Source organism: Ambystoma mexicanum, chromosome 10 (genome assembly GCF_040938575.1).
Source record: "Ambystoma mexicanum isolate Mex_15411 chromosome 10, UKY_AmexF1_1, whole genome shotgun sequence".
In the NCBI taxonomy this organism is placed as follows: domain Eukaryota; kingdom Metazoa; phylum Chordata; class Amphibia; order Caudata; family Ambystomatidae; genus Ambystoma; species Ambystoma mexicanum.
Genome location: NC_090932.1, coordinates 298,777,200 through 298,792,490, shown reverse-complemented (window position 1 = coordinate 298,792,490; position 15,291 = coordinate 298,777,200). Strand labels below are relative to the sequence as shown.

The following is a 15,291-nucleotide window of genomic DNA, read 5'->3' as shown; positions in this document are numbered from 1 at the left end:
CTATAAGTCTGTTGAGGTTGGCCATAGAGCTGAAGATTCTTTTGAGAGATTGTATATCAGAACAAACATTTGTAGTTCTTGCTTAGTAACTTAGATGATGTATAGCTCTCATAAGACTGGGGTGGCGACAGGGGTAGGGCCTGTTGGCTTGGTCCCTTGTTATGGCAAGGGTTAGAAGACTGAAGTCGTTATCCAATTTAAAAGTTGAAGGCTTCCCCAAAGAACAAGGAATGCAACTTTTTCTTGAATCTCACAGATTGTTTGGTTTCTAAATTGATGATACCAGATTGTTCCAGATTGTTCCATAGCAGAGCACCCATTAGGGCTCCAGATTAAATTTTGAAGTGGCTGTTTTTTACTCCCTACACTTGGAAGTTAGGAGTAGAAGGAATTTTCAAGAAGTAAAAAAGTAATTTTCTTTGTTTTTTATGGTGTTTTCGCAAGTGACAATAACACATACTTTCTTTGAGCCCTGTTATTACAGTGAATGAAAGGATTACAAAAAAAACATATACGCCATCTTCAGATGAGATAAAGCAATGTGTGACCCATGCTGCTGGTGCCTGCGGTCTGAGTGCTTCAGTACAGGTGTCGATGTGGTAACAAGAAGCAGACACGATTACTCTGTTTTATGTAGGCACTAATTGCCTTATTGCCTAATTTTATCAAGTAAAATGGGCTGGCTGTTTATCAGAAAGGAAGGAGACAATGTGTTTGAGTGTTTTCTGATTTTGTCTCTTCCACCTCACCATATATAGCTGGAACAGGGAAGACTGATCAGACCTCAGTTCCTTTGCCAGTGGTTAGTGGATCCCTTTTCCTCAGATATCTGGGACATTTTCTCCAGACATCCTCGTGCATGATTTAAAGGATCTTGAAATCAGGTTGTAAGCAGTTTCTTCACGGCTCTTGTTGTATGATCCTATTTCCTAGGATTGAAGAATAGTTTGACTGATTGTTGCGCTTCTGTCAAGTTTAAGGTTTAGACATTATCCCATAGCATAGAAGTTAGAAGTACCTAGAAGCTGCTATAGACTGTATCTGTGATTCTGTCTCTTCCTTATTATTTGCCCTGTTCTAAATGTGTAATTATGTATGATGTGTCTTTTCGTGTAATAGTTCCTCACACAGTTACCTTGTTCTGGAGGTGATCTTTTATTCTCATCTTCTCTCAGAATGTCTAATATCTCCCTTTTGTATTCATAGATTTCAACTCGATAGAATATGTAATAAAAGGTTTGACCTGTATCTAATGCAGACTTAGACTTATGTCCCACCTGTCCATAAATTGTCATAATAGAATGTATTTTGTTTTCTCAATATATAAATTGAAGTAGTAATAGTTAACCTGTTGTCTCACTTTGTTCTTAAGCCATTATTTCATTCATTGCAATCTTTTGAGCAGTTTTAGCTATACTGCTTGAATTTTCAATCACACAATAGTCAATTTGGCCATGTTAATGTTAGCTATTGTGTCTCTAGCAGCAATATGTTTGCCATGGTCAATATCACATTTCTATATGACCAACCTCAAGGCAAGAACAGAGCAGCTTTGTTCACACTTAGTTTAATTTATTGTATTTTTCTGTTGGTTAATGTTTATTTATCAATTCAAACAAGTTATTCTCATCATTCCTTTTTAACAATATTCCATTTAAGAAGGGTCGAGCATTGTATGTAAAATGTTATCCTTCCTAGCTTGTGTTCTTATTGCCAACCTGGACACAATAAGAACAAAGACTAGGAAGGATGACATTATATTGTGAGGAGTTCTGAAGAATAGCTCTGCGTGAAACACATATCTAACTCATTCACACAGAATGACAGAATTTCATGAAATAAATAATGAATCAGGTTACTGAAATGAAGTGAGGAAACTAAACTTAAATTCAATGGAGGTACAGTGAAATCAGTGGTGGTGATCCTTGTCCTTATCTTTCTCCACTCATGGCTCCCACAGACCCCATTTTTGTTTAGCAGGGATTTCCTATTCTTCTGAGCATTTTAAGGGTGCAGAAGTAAGACTCTGACATGGAGGGGTCATGGTGGTTATTAAACATGCTCATTTAAAGTTAAAAAGGAAAAGAAAATCCTGTCTCGCCCTAACTCTAAGAGGGGTCTCCCTGCCTCAACTGAAATAACTAGTGTCAGAATATCCTAACTCTGTCCCTCACATCTAAGTTTAAACTAAAGTAAGTGTTCTGTCTTTCCAGCCCAAAAGGAGTGGTACCCTTCTCCTGGACAAAATACAGTTCTGGATTCTCCAGAACTTAAAGAACTGGGGAATATCTCCCCTCCCCGGCATTGTTCAAGCTCCTTGTAAAGTTCAACAACTGTTGGGGGAAATCCTGTCCCCTGGTTAGCCCTTCTCAGGCTTCGTCTGTGTCTCTGGGTCTCTGACCCCGATTGATAGACCTGGTTCCTTTCACCAGGCACAATTGCACGCAAAAGAAAAGGAGCTTGGATGCATTTCCAAACTGGAGTAGGTCCGTGACCTTGGTTGGCAGACCTGTTTTTCTCCCATCGGATACTGCAACGAAGAGAAACAACCTGGATGCACTCTCCAAGCTGTGGTGGGTCCCTGCCCCTGGTTTGCAGAACTGGTTCCTCCCACCAGGTAAAGCGACATAAACGAACAGCCTTGATGCTCTCCCAAGGTGTGGTAGGTCCCTGACCCTGGTTGGCAGATCTGGTTTCCTCCCACCCGGCACTGTGACAAAAACAAGAACAGCCTGGATTCTCTCCCAAGCTATGGTGGGTCCGTGGCTCTGGTTGGCAGACCTGGTTTCTTCCCACCAAGCACTGCGACAAAGAAGAACCACTTGGATCCACTACCCAAGCTGTGGTGGCAGATACAGACTTGGTTTACTGCCAAGTACTGCATGTACAGTCTACCAATTTCACAGTTCTCTTTACATGGGTGCAGGTTCCAGACTTGCAGTTCTGACTTTAGTTTCCCACTTTGTATGCTCAGTTCACTCTCCTGCCAAGCCTTAGTACAAGCCCCAGTCCAGTAAACTGTTTCTCCTATGGTCACAGTGTCCCAGGCCCTCCATTTCCAGAGTTTCAGCTCATGCCACCACCTCCTTACGCTTTCAGGGTCTGTTCAGTCACCCGCATAGCTTATTGGGCGGTCTGTAGAGGTGTTTGCTCCCCCAGAGCAGTTGGGCTCTGTTACGGGGCTCAGTTGGCTTTCGGGGGGCTCTCTCGCTCTGTGGTGGCTCTGCCATCCTCTCAGTCTTCCTGGCAGCACGATTTCTTCCCAGAGCACTCGACTGGTCGCAGGGATGCCCGGAGCTTCAGCCTGCCTTCTGGCCGTGTGGTCCCCACGTCATGGACCACCCTCAGACTCTCTCTCTCTTCATTTGCGCAATCCAGAGCAATTTACGTCTTCACTCCTGGTCTGTGCCTCCTCTCGTGGTTGCTCCAGGGAGGGCATGACCCTTCATCAAGACCTTCCTTACTTTTAACGCAGCTTCTACCAATTAGCTCTTGTGAACCACTAGAATGCACAAAGTGGTTCTCATAAGTATTCTGTACTGTTCCACGCCTCCTCTTCATCCCAGTACTGAGTGAGGCATAATATTGTAACTCTGTAGAGATCTCTCTTGTCTCAGTGCTCTTTACTTTTGCGGGGCTATAAATGTACATGGTATATGAGGGTAAAGTTGGAGAGGGAGGAGGTGGAAGAGAGGTAGAGTTATGACAGTGAAGGGGTCTAGGGTCAGTTGATTGGCGGGGATAGCGCATTCTCCCAATGTAGTTGTCACTGCTCCAAAGGGGGCTTACCCTTTCAGAAGCATTGACAACATCTTGGGGGATTCGTCACAGCATGCAGGGACCATTTTTATTCAATTCATGAGCAAATTGTAGAGCAGGTCATGGAGAGAGGAAGCATGTAGTAAATGGGTTGATCCTGAGTATGGAGAGTGGGGACACCCTGACTGTAGGGCAGGAAACTCTGGGGATCACACCTATTAATGCCTCCTCCAGGTAGCTCAAGCCACTGGCCCAAGGACCCTGTCATGCTGCCTTTCCTGGTCTCCAGGGGAATCAGAGTCAGGATGTCGTCTTCGTCACAACCGTGCGGGCGGTATGCAGACTAGAAGAAATGATGGCGAATTTGAAAAAGCAGGTATGCTGCAGAGCTGTATATATAGTCATATTTCCATAGATGAGCAGTATTAGCTTCTCTGAAAATGTTCCTACCATGCTCTGGCCTCTCTTTTCACTGGTAAAACTCAGGACATAATGTCCTTGCTTTCATCTTCCTCTCCCTCTACCTCTCCCACTCATCTCTCTTTCAGGCTTCCCTCAGCCTACTCTCCTCCCTCGATCATTCCTGACTGTCTATCCGCGATTCAGGATTGGTGCGCCTCCAACAATCTTTGCCTTAATGCCTGTAAGACAGAGATCCTTCTTATTGGGACCCCTGCTCCCTCTTTCCCTTTCTCACTCTGGCCACCCTCCTTGGGCCCCCTGCCCTCGCCTTCCTATGAGGCAAAAAACTTGGCGTCATCTTCAACTCCACCCTGTCCTTCTGTCCTCACATCACAGACCTTACCAAAAAGTCCCACTTCCAGCTACACCTCCTCAGAGGTATTGTACCTTTCCTCACTTCACCTAGAAGCTCACTGTCTCCAGAGACCTTGTTCTCTTTATGTTGGACTACAGCAACAGCGTGTTTCTCAATTTGCCTACCTCTATACTTCGCCCCCTGCAACTAATCCAGAACAAGACTGCAAGACTTATCCTTGGCCTCAAGCCCAGGGTCCATATCCCTCCAGCCCTGAAATCTCTCCACTGGCTCGCAACGGCTGCAAGGATCAAGCTCAAGACCCTCTGCATTGTCCACAAGTTTTTTCTGGGGCCAGGGCCCACACTGCATCCAATTCTCTCTTCGGAAATACCTGAATTCGAATAGATTGTGTCCTCCCACGTATTCGTCATCTATTTTATTTATTTGTATATTTATAAAGCGCTGAAAGCCGGCAGGCATCAGAGCGCCAAACGAAACAAAACTTACAACATAAAGTAACACAAATACATGAAGCAATACTGATTAACTTAATATCAACATTCTTAACAAGTAATTAGTAGTCCACAGCTAGTCCACTATAGGTTTTAAATCAGACACACCCTTAGGCAGGTACTTGCATTTGCTAAGAAAAATGTGTAGATTATTGGCCCAACATCCTACTAGGGCACAAAGCTGATTTTCCTGGGTACACCACTCGTCAATATCCAGTCTACATAACATTTTCAAGTCTGAGCACCTGACCACTCCCAGCCCTGCTCTTTGGCGAAGCCAGGCCAAAACTTTGTTCCTTAAAGCGTCTCTCGGTTCATATCCACATGATTTCTCTATATTAGTTATGATGAAATTCCTTTCATCCATGACAAAGTCTCGTAGGGTCTTATCCCTGACATTGATGCTTTCCTCACTTGGAACATCTTGGAAATGGATGAATTGGGGCAGCCTTTCACAAGTTGGACCCCCCACCCCCGATGGGGCCCTGTTTGGTTTTTCTTACGCCCACCAATGGTAAAGGATCAGGACCTTCCAAACTTTCGCCTGTTTCACCAGTGATTTCACGTGGCCTAACCTTTGGGGTGAGGCCAGCACCGGGGACCGCAGCATCGGATGCTGACTGGATATTTTGTGTGCCCTTGTTAGTTTCCCCGGTATAGAAACTAACTGCCCACTAATGTTCACTTGACTGGGGTGTAGAGACATTGTAGAAGGGATTAAGGGGTCAGTTTGGCAAGATGTGTCCGGCAAGATGTGTCCGGCTTGATTAGATGGTAGTTCCCTACACAGTTGTCCAAGGAATCCATCCAGGTACAACATTCTGCAAAGTTATTACACCAGTTTAGGTCTTTAATTATATTGGCCTTTACCAGCACCCATTTTTCGGGATAAGTCTGCTTCTGGTCGTCGTCCAGGAGAGATGATGTTGGTCCTATAGAGGAGGTTTCTGGCTCACAGCTAGGCTTTGATATCTCCTATATCCAGCTTCAGCTGCTTCAGAAATACATTTTCAGCAGAGGGTGCTGTGCGTCGATGCAGTCAACTCGATGTCCCTCCAGGGCCTCCGTCTCGAGGACGTTATCGAAGGTATATATGGAACGCACAGCGCCCTTTGGCTTCAGTTCTGTTTTTCTGAGTACATTTTTTCTTTGTGAACTACGACATGCTGCATTTTATTATTTCAAAATTGTTGTAAATGTCATCGGCTCCGACAACCCCGAAGAAATGCCGAGGCTGCGATGCGAAAATGACACTGACGGACCCACATCGGGTGTGCTTGTGGTGCCTTGGTGTGGAGCACAAGACCTCGACCTGTCGGAAGTGTCAATCGATGACTGGAAAAGCTCTGAAGAAGCATAAAGGGAAATTGGTGGTAGGTAGGCTCCCCCAAAAATACCCTTCAACTACCACGTCGAAAAAACATTCCTCCGACGAAGTGAGAGACAGCTCTCCTCGACAGAAGGCTCTCACCACTCCTCGTCGTCATTGAGGAAATCAAAGAAAAGGCATCATAAAACGCCTACTTTGTCTTCTGAAGCCGGTAAGGAAAGGGCTTGAGCCAAATTCTGTGCGCCCTTGAGCCCCGGATGAAGGCCAGATTCTCATCGAGAGCCGTCGAGGCATCGGCACGGTGAAAAGTCATCGAAGACTCTGCCAAGTCATCAAAGTCCATCATGGACAAAGTCCACTGACAAGTCGATGTCGAAGCCATCAACGCCATCGGTGCCATCGACTCCCAAGACGTCTTCATAAAAGACATTGATGCCAAAATCAAGTTCGGCGATGACTCCATTGGCATCTGGCTCAAAACCATTGAAGCCACCGTCGCCTTTAACAAACATTAAACAATCCTTTTCACCATTGCCAAGAAAGGATTTTTTCAAATCTCTAAATAATGTTGATTTATGAAGACAATGAGCCTTCAGACAACAATGATCCACCTTTTGGATTACACCTAATGTTCCCGATAGTTTTATATCGGAGGAATCTGAGGTTGCAAGAGCTGCGTGACATTTTACAAACAGCCAGTGGGGAGGACACCTCACCAGAGTTGGATTTTGGCAAGCCAGACCCAGATGATAGCGCAGATGCTAACAGGCAATTACTGACTAGGGGCACTGATTTTCTGGCATGGAGCAGGCCTGCCCTCCCGTTCGAACAGGATGACCTCATGGATATCCTGGACAAAGGTCCTTGAGGGGATCCAATCCTACATTTTCATGTCGCTCTACAAATGAGAGTAAGTGCAAACTGGGAAGCACCAGAATCAAGTCCGGCAGTAAATAGAAATTTGACACAGAAAAAAATAGGCCGTCAAGCAGTGACCCCACCTATTTGTCTAAACATCATACCCCAGAAAGCCTAGTGGTGCAAGCAGCAACCACTACCTCCAAGCAAGCTGCTTATCCGACCATTCCACCAGATCGGGATGATAACCGTATAGACGCCTGGTCAAGGAAAGTCTTTTCTGCCGGGAGCATGGCTCTCAAGTCTGCAAACTCAACATGTGCCCTTGCAAAATGTACCTTCACCCTATGGGTCTGTGTATCTATGGCGGCTGAACATATTCCCGAAGGGGAAGAAAGAGATGGCTTCCTGGCCATTGTAAAAGATGGGAAAGAGGCCATGTGTGAGTCTCTACAGTCAGGTTTGAATTCTGCTGACAGTATCAGCAGGGCCATGGCGGCAAGCACCGTGATATGCAGGTGTGCGTGTTTAAGGAAGTCGAGATTTGCACCGGGCGTGCAGTCTAGACTCCCTAATATGCCTTTTGATAGGTCTCATCTTTTTGGCAGCAAGGCTGATGAAAGCCTTGAGAAACTGCAGACCTTGAAGGTGGCAGCCAAGTCTCTAGGTGCCGCCATCAGGCAGCCTCAGCCTTTTTGCCCCAGTGGACCTTCTTGCAGGGGTAGATCCTTTCACTACTATTCCTCAGTTGGAAGAGCAAGAGGATTCCCTCATGGCAGACGAGGGAGTGGTGCAAAGCCCGCCCAAGCAACGGCTACTTTACCATCAGCCGCTGCTTCAAAACCTTTCTGAGGGAGGCCAAAAGGGGGCGTGCAGGCGATGACACGCCCCCTTCCACCGGTCCGTTAAGGATTCTGAGCCCTCCCCTTATAGCCCCCACCCGGAGCAAAGAGGAGCTAGCTGACTAGGTGGAATCACTCACTGACCATCCAGGAGGAAAATCAAAGTGCAGGGCCTCTGCAAAGAAGAGAACGAGACGCCGCAAGTATCGAGGAGTGGAGGGGATGAGACTCCACTCGAGATGCCAGGTGCATCCAGCTTTGTACAGCAGCCTGGCGGTGGAAGCAGAGGACGTAGTGGGCGGGAGGGGCTCTCTGCCCTCTCCCATTGGAGAACCGGTAGAGCTGTGCGCTCACCTCCCCGGTACTTTGAAGACCCCGGAAGAGGGAAGCGAATGCGGAAGCCAGTAACAAGTGTCCCAGTGAAGGAGGCCCAGAGGAGGAGATGCAGAGGTGCGCCGTCGGGCCGCATGAGGTGAGAGGTGCCTCCCCCCTCTCTCTCTACAGTTCGACCCCCTGCAGCTGCTCTCTAACCCACGGATTGGCTGGGGTGCACGGAGAGACTCGCTTGTGACTACACAGTCCGGCCCCCTCGGTGTGCATCACACGCGGGGTAAAAAGTCCCAGACACAAACTATATAACAAAGAGCAGTGCCGGCGGTGCTGCATGGGGATCATCTACATTTCGCACAACCCCCCATAGCAGACCAGAAAGGAGCCAACAGGGGGACTACTGTGAGGGATACCGGCCAGGAGGAGGACTGCCTACAATCTGGGCTGAACAATAAACTTGACTCTTTCAGGGAAAGTTATATGAAGCTCATACCAAGTGTAATGACATGACTAGGAAGAGATAAACTAATATTCTCTCTATAGAGGTGCCCCTATGGTACAGAGGAGGGCCCATATGGACTAAGCGAAGGAATACAAGAGTCTATGCGTACCCTGGCCTCAGAACCGACCGAGAACACAGGGTCGTACAGCCTTGATCCAGTAAAACGTATTTTCTCTTTACAGATAAGGGTGTTTTAAAGAGCTACGTAAACAATCAGTGCGCTTCTAATCACTTTTGTGCCATAAACATTCCGCTCTGCCTGAGACATCACTGATTGAGGCAGCAGCTTGGCCTCAGGGGTTTTGAGAGGAGTGCGCACCCATGCTATTGCCCTTTTTCCACAAATGCACAGATTCACAGGTTCATCAAGTGGAGGCAAAGAGGCCAAAGCTACACCCTGTCTTGCTCCCTCTCGCCAATGTGAGGCTTCAGGAGAACCGAGGCCCCCCCACGAGCATGCATATAGCAAAGGAGTGAATAAGGGGCCGTCCCAGGAATACGTGTGTTTGTTTTCCACAACTCGGCTGGACAGCCCGAACTCCACAGACCACAGCAGGTGGGCAAGTGTTATCCCAGGGTTGGAGGCGATAGCCTTGAGGAGGGAGCTGGGGCAGAACTCGAGACAGAGACTCCCCCCCCCCACCGCCAGGTAATACAGCAAGGGAAAACTGTGTGCTTGGGCCATATGGCCTCCAGCGGATGAGGTAGACTCTCACAGAGAGCTGAGGGGGGTGTGAGCCCCCAGTATTGGGTCGTGTGCCTGCCTCCCTGGCACAGACGGGGGATTGGTAGCCACTCCCAGAAGAGATCCTAGTAATGCTATAGGCTGGGCCTGAGGCCCTGAGCTCCACACAAGGGCACACCTGGAAAACATGACACTCCACGCTGAAGTCGGGGGTGAGTTGGCGGAACCTATTCGGTAGTCGATCCAGGGTCCCGCACACAAGGGGAGGAGAGACATCGGAGTACAGCACAGTGCACACTGAACAAAGACGCCATGGTCTGGATGGGGCGATGGACACACTGGGCTGTACCAGCGATTGCTCAATTTGGTGTCCCTGGGAGGCCCCACTCGCAGGCACTCCCCCATCTCGAGCACTAACACAAGACCGGAGAGGAGAAGTGGTTCCCCCCTCCTTATACCGGACCTTGGTGGTGTGGGCCCCCAACTCTGCGACGTGTGGCCCCCAAGGGGGTTGCAGCAGGGAAGCAGCGGCCTGCGAGGAGCATGGGACCTTGAAGAAACTGATACATAAGATGTGACATTTACCGCCCGAAGGAGTGCACAGGAGGAGAGACCGTAGAAGGTGCCACGCACTGGATAACGCACTGCGGTGCATGGAGGTGAAGCAGAAGTTGGCCACATATAAATATATCGAACCGCCCCAGGCCTGGGACTCTCGGGCAGAGCAAAATGGCATCAACATCGGAGGAATCAGCAGCAACCAAAAAGGATGTGGCGGCCCTGATGGAAGAAATAAGGAACATGAGGGCAGATATCGGAAGCAAGGTTGACAAGATTAACCAGAGGATAGATAAAATGGATTAGCGGCTTGAGGAAGTTCAACACAAGCAAACCTCCCTGGACACCCTAGAGATACTAATGGACCTACGGATGAGCGAAATGGAAGGACGGGAGGAGGAATTCCGAAATGAAGATGGACGATTTGGAAAACTACAAAAGGCAGAATAACCGTAGGCTCTTCGTAATCCCAGATGGTTCCTAGTGACTTTTTCGAATGCAATATTTTCGAAATGCCATTTTGTCGGCACAAAATTGCAGAAGAGAAAAATGTGAGGTTTTTTTTTTTTTTTTTTAAATGGGGGGGGTCCCCTCCCCAGCTGCCCTTTTTTTATATAAACCCTTTTTTCTTTACTTGCGAAACAAAAAAAACATAAAATAAAAAAAAACATTTGGAATAGAGAGGGGTAGTCGGAGCAAGACCTGAAAAGAACACTTCATGCTGTAACAAAATTGGTTTTTGATGATGACACCATTGATGAGGCTAAGATTGTGTGGACACACCAGGCGGGAGGGACGACTGAGCAGCCCAGGTCAGTCCTAGCCCATTTCCATAATTACGCAGATAAAATGAAAATTTGAGAGAATGCGAAGCAGAAAGGCCTGATCACCTATAGCTCGTCTAGAGTTACAATTTTTCAAGATATATCCTCACTGACCCTGGCAAGGAGAAGGATGTGTGTGCCCCTGATGAAGTGACTACAGAAAAAGGAGTGCGCTACAGATGGGGTTTCCCGTTCTCCCTTACATTTGAGCTGGACGGGCCCAAACATAGGCTGACGACAGAGGGAGACATTTGTAGAGACATAAGCGAGTTGCTGGGTGGTTTGGATTGTGAGAAGAATCCGGAAGAAAGATCGGATGACAATAGACAGTGGTGCATCAAAGGGCCGAGAAGGAGGTGCAAGCCGGGATCCATACAGGAAGCTGAACGCGTCACCTGTGGTGGACACTTAAAGCACACCATGAATACAGTACTGTTGATAAGTGGGCTTAAAAGGAACTTATTGTCATGATGCCTGCCCCCGGAAGACCAGACCAGGCCCAGCAGCCCCGGAAGCAGGCATCATGCCACTTGGAGCATGCCCAAAAGCCCCAGTTAGGGGCTGTTTGGGTACAGTCCTAGCGCCTATGGCGCCAGGCTCATAAAGATAAAGTCAGTCCTGGCGCCATGGGCGCCAGGCTCATTATTGATAACTTACCTGAATCAGACCATGCTGCATACTCACCTGAGGCAGACCATGCTGCTTGAAGACTCAAGCCAAATGAGGCTTAGGAGGGACTATTTTACTGAAGGGACTATTTTGTTACTTGGGTGGGGCTGTGGAAGAATACTTACCTGGATCTTCTTCCAAGGCTATTTAAACCACGCCCGGACAGCCACACGTGCTTCGCGTTATTCTGTTTGCTGCAGCGTAACGCTCACCGTGTTTTCAGCAGCTCCAGTCTTCAGCCACGCCCGCTTCAGTCCTGGTACTCCTGAAACAAGAAGACAAAAAGGATAAAGGTTAGAACAGGAGTTTTAACTTTAATCCTTACCTGGATCCTGATCCATTTCGCCACGGAACTGAAAAACAGAAATCTTTGAAGCATTGCTTCGCATTCCTACGGCGCCATGCTGAACTCACCTGCTTGGCGGTACTTCAGCATTCCATCACGCTCTCTCCATCTCGCGGCCGCCCTCCGACACCTAAGGAGACAAAGACAGCAAGGTGAGCAGGGGGACTCTCTAAGGCCATACAAGCTACCCCCAATGACTTACCTGATTTACCACGGGAGGTACTCACCTCATTTCGGGTCGGCGCTGTCAACTCTGCTTCATCGCCGTATCCCGGCCCCTAAGGGGAGAAAGCAAGGACAATATCAGTTACCCCCACAAAACTTACCTCATTTACCACGGGGGTCTCACCTCATCTCGGGTCGGCACAGTCAACTCTGCTTCATCGCCGTACCCCGGCCCCTAAGGGGAAAAACACAATAGACTTACCTGAATCTTACCGAGTGCCATTTGGAAATCTTCGAGTGGATTAATCGGCAACTTGCAAGCAATCGGACAGAGTGAAGAGCAGACATTTGAACTCTTATGAACAATTGGACTTTAGAGTCAATACTGGAACTCACCAATTCCTCTACGCCAGTGAAGTAACTGGTCATCAACGCACCCCTGCGGTCGACGCAGGATGGAGAGCTCATCCTTCCAAACCATCAGGTGAGACTAAGGAAGGGACATCAAGAGTGATCAGTGGGAAGACAACGGGAGTGGGGAAGGTGGGTTGACACTCAATTCCACGGGTGGTTAATTCCTCTTCTCCTTTGCAGAAGAATATTCTTGCGAGCCAGACAAACTAGGCTGAGCGGGCCAGTCCAGTCAGTCATCTCGGCGCTACACGTCACGCTGGTGGATGTAACAGCGGCCCAATTCCGGTCGACGCCCCCGTGGGAACCAGGTGAGCGTAACAGAACGCGAAGCCTACCCACAAATAACCACCTGGGCGTCATGGAGACCTCGGAAACTGATCAGTTGGCCCAATTAGTAGGGGAATTAAGGGCCGAAGTGCATTCCGCCTGCCAAGAAACCAATGCCCTCAGGAGGGAACTGATAGTGTCAAAAGAACGAACTGATGAGTTGGCCAGACAACTATTACAGAGCCAGGCTGGACAAACACCTCTACCAGGACTTGGGGCAAGTCCAGCTCCTGTACCACCGAGTAACCCGGTGCAGATAAATTTACCTGGAGCCGTTCCTTTGGCTCCGCTTGAACGCTTTGCCGGAGACCCAAAAGGGTTTGCAACATTCATGAATCAATGCTGCTTGCACTTTTTATGTAGACCTGGAGCTTTCCCAAACGATCAGGCCAAGGTAGCCTTTGTACTGTCATATCTCAGCGGCAGTGCGGCGGATTGGTCCATTCCACTAGTTAACCAGGATGACCCGATTCTTTGAGATTTCCAGGGTTTTCAAACAAGCATGGAAAGACTATTCGGCCGACACTCCCGAGGACAGGCTTTGGACAACAAACTTTTATCCCTACGTCAAGGTAACCAGGATCTTTTATCTTACATTGCAACTTTCAATAGATTAGTAGTGGAAACCGAATGGCCTGAAGCCAAGCGAATCACATTATTCCATCGAGGACTTCGAGGAGAACTCAAAGATGTTTTGGCCCAAATCGTGAACCCGCCTCAAGATTGTGCTGAATATATAGATCTAGTGGTCCAGCTCGATCACAGACTTCAAACCAGGAAGGCTGACCGAACCAAGTTTGAGGACAGGGTGTTGGTTAAACCCCACATAAGCTCCAAGGGAGTAGATGTCTCAGAACCAATGCAAATCGGGGGGTTAAAGGACCCCTAACCCAAAAGGAGAGAGATAGAAGACGGCAACTGCAATTATGTTTATATTGCAGAACTGCTGGTCATTTTCTTCGGAACTGCCCTGTAAAACCACCCAAGAAAGTTATAGCAGCAGCAGACGAAAACCATGTGAAATCTGACTCGGGAAACGACTACGCCCGGCAAGGGTAGAGGTCCGCTTGCCGAGCTTAAAGAAGGATGGTCCTTGTAGATCCAGAGCAGCCATCACGCATGCACGCGGTAAAGGCGTACGTAGACAGTGGAGCCATAGGAAATTACTTGGACTGGGAATTGGCTACCAGGATGAATCTATCTCTCACCCGCAAGACCACGGCCGATGTTGTCACCACTGTAGATGGAACGGAAATCGCCTCTGGACCCGTAACTCATTCCACTGCAGAGATGACATTGCTGAGTCAAGATGGGCATCGAGAGGCTATGATGTTTGACTTAATCAAGGCCCCACAGTTTCAGCTGATACTGGGGATACCTTGGTTGGAAAAACATAATCCCTGTATTGATTGGCGAGAGAAGAGACTAACCTTCCCAGAATGTGCTCACACCTGCTACCCAAGGAAAACTCAAAACTCAGTCCTGTCCCCAGTAATTCCAGTACCCGTGCAATTACCTGTTGAATACCAAGACTTTCAGGATGTCTTCCAAAAGGAACAGGCAAACACCTTACCACCTCACAGATCGTATGATTGTCAAATAGATCTTGTACCTGGAGCACAACCACCTTGCAGCAGAATCTATGCCCTTACGGAACCCGAAAATCTTCATTTGCGCCAGTACCTAGACCAGTACCTTGCTAATGGCTTCATTCGCCCGTCCAAATCCCCTGCATCTTCAGCTTTGTTCTTCATACCGAAAAAGGAAGGCGACCTTAGAACATGTATAGACTACCGCACACTGAATCAGATAACCATCAAGAATCGATACCCACTGCCTTTGATCCCAGAACTACTAGACCAGGTGAAGGACGCTTGTATATACACGAAACTAGACCTTCGGGGGGCATATCATCTGGTACGTGTCAAAGAGGGTGACGAATGGAAGACTGCTTTTCGCACCAAGTACGGACTATTTGAGTACCAGGTGATGCCCTTCGGACTATGCAATGCACCAGCAGCCTTCCAGTTCTTCATGAACGATGTCCTCCGAGAGCTTATCAACGTTTGTGTGGTCGTTTACATTGACGACAGTATACTCTTTGTCAGAATCTGAGCATGTAAAACACGTCCGGGCAGTCCTAGAGAAGTTACGCCAGCATAAATTATATGCTAAACTGGAAAAATGCATCTTCCACACTACGGAAGTGGAATTCCTTGGATTTATTCTGACCCCGAGAGGAATCCGGATGGATACACGAAAAGTGGATGCCATTCTTAATTGGCCTTCGCCAAGTTCAATCAAAGGAGTTCAAAGCATGCTTGGCTTTGCCAATTTCTACCGCAGGTTTATCCCGGACTTCTCGCACATTGTACATCCCATCACAACACTATTGCGAAAAAACAAACGC

At 47.9% G+C, this 15,291-nt stretch overlaps 1 protein-coding gene across 1 annotated transcript in view; it reads left to right on the top strand.

The window, feature by feature from the left end:
* MYO7B (myosin VIIB) overlaps nt 1–15,291 on the top strand; it is a 1,466,289-nt gene that overhangs the window by 536,073 nt on the left and 914,925 nt on the right. The window lies entirely within an intron of this gene.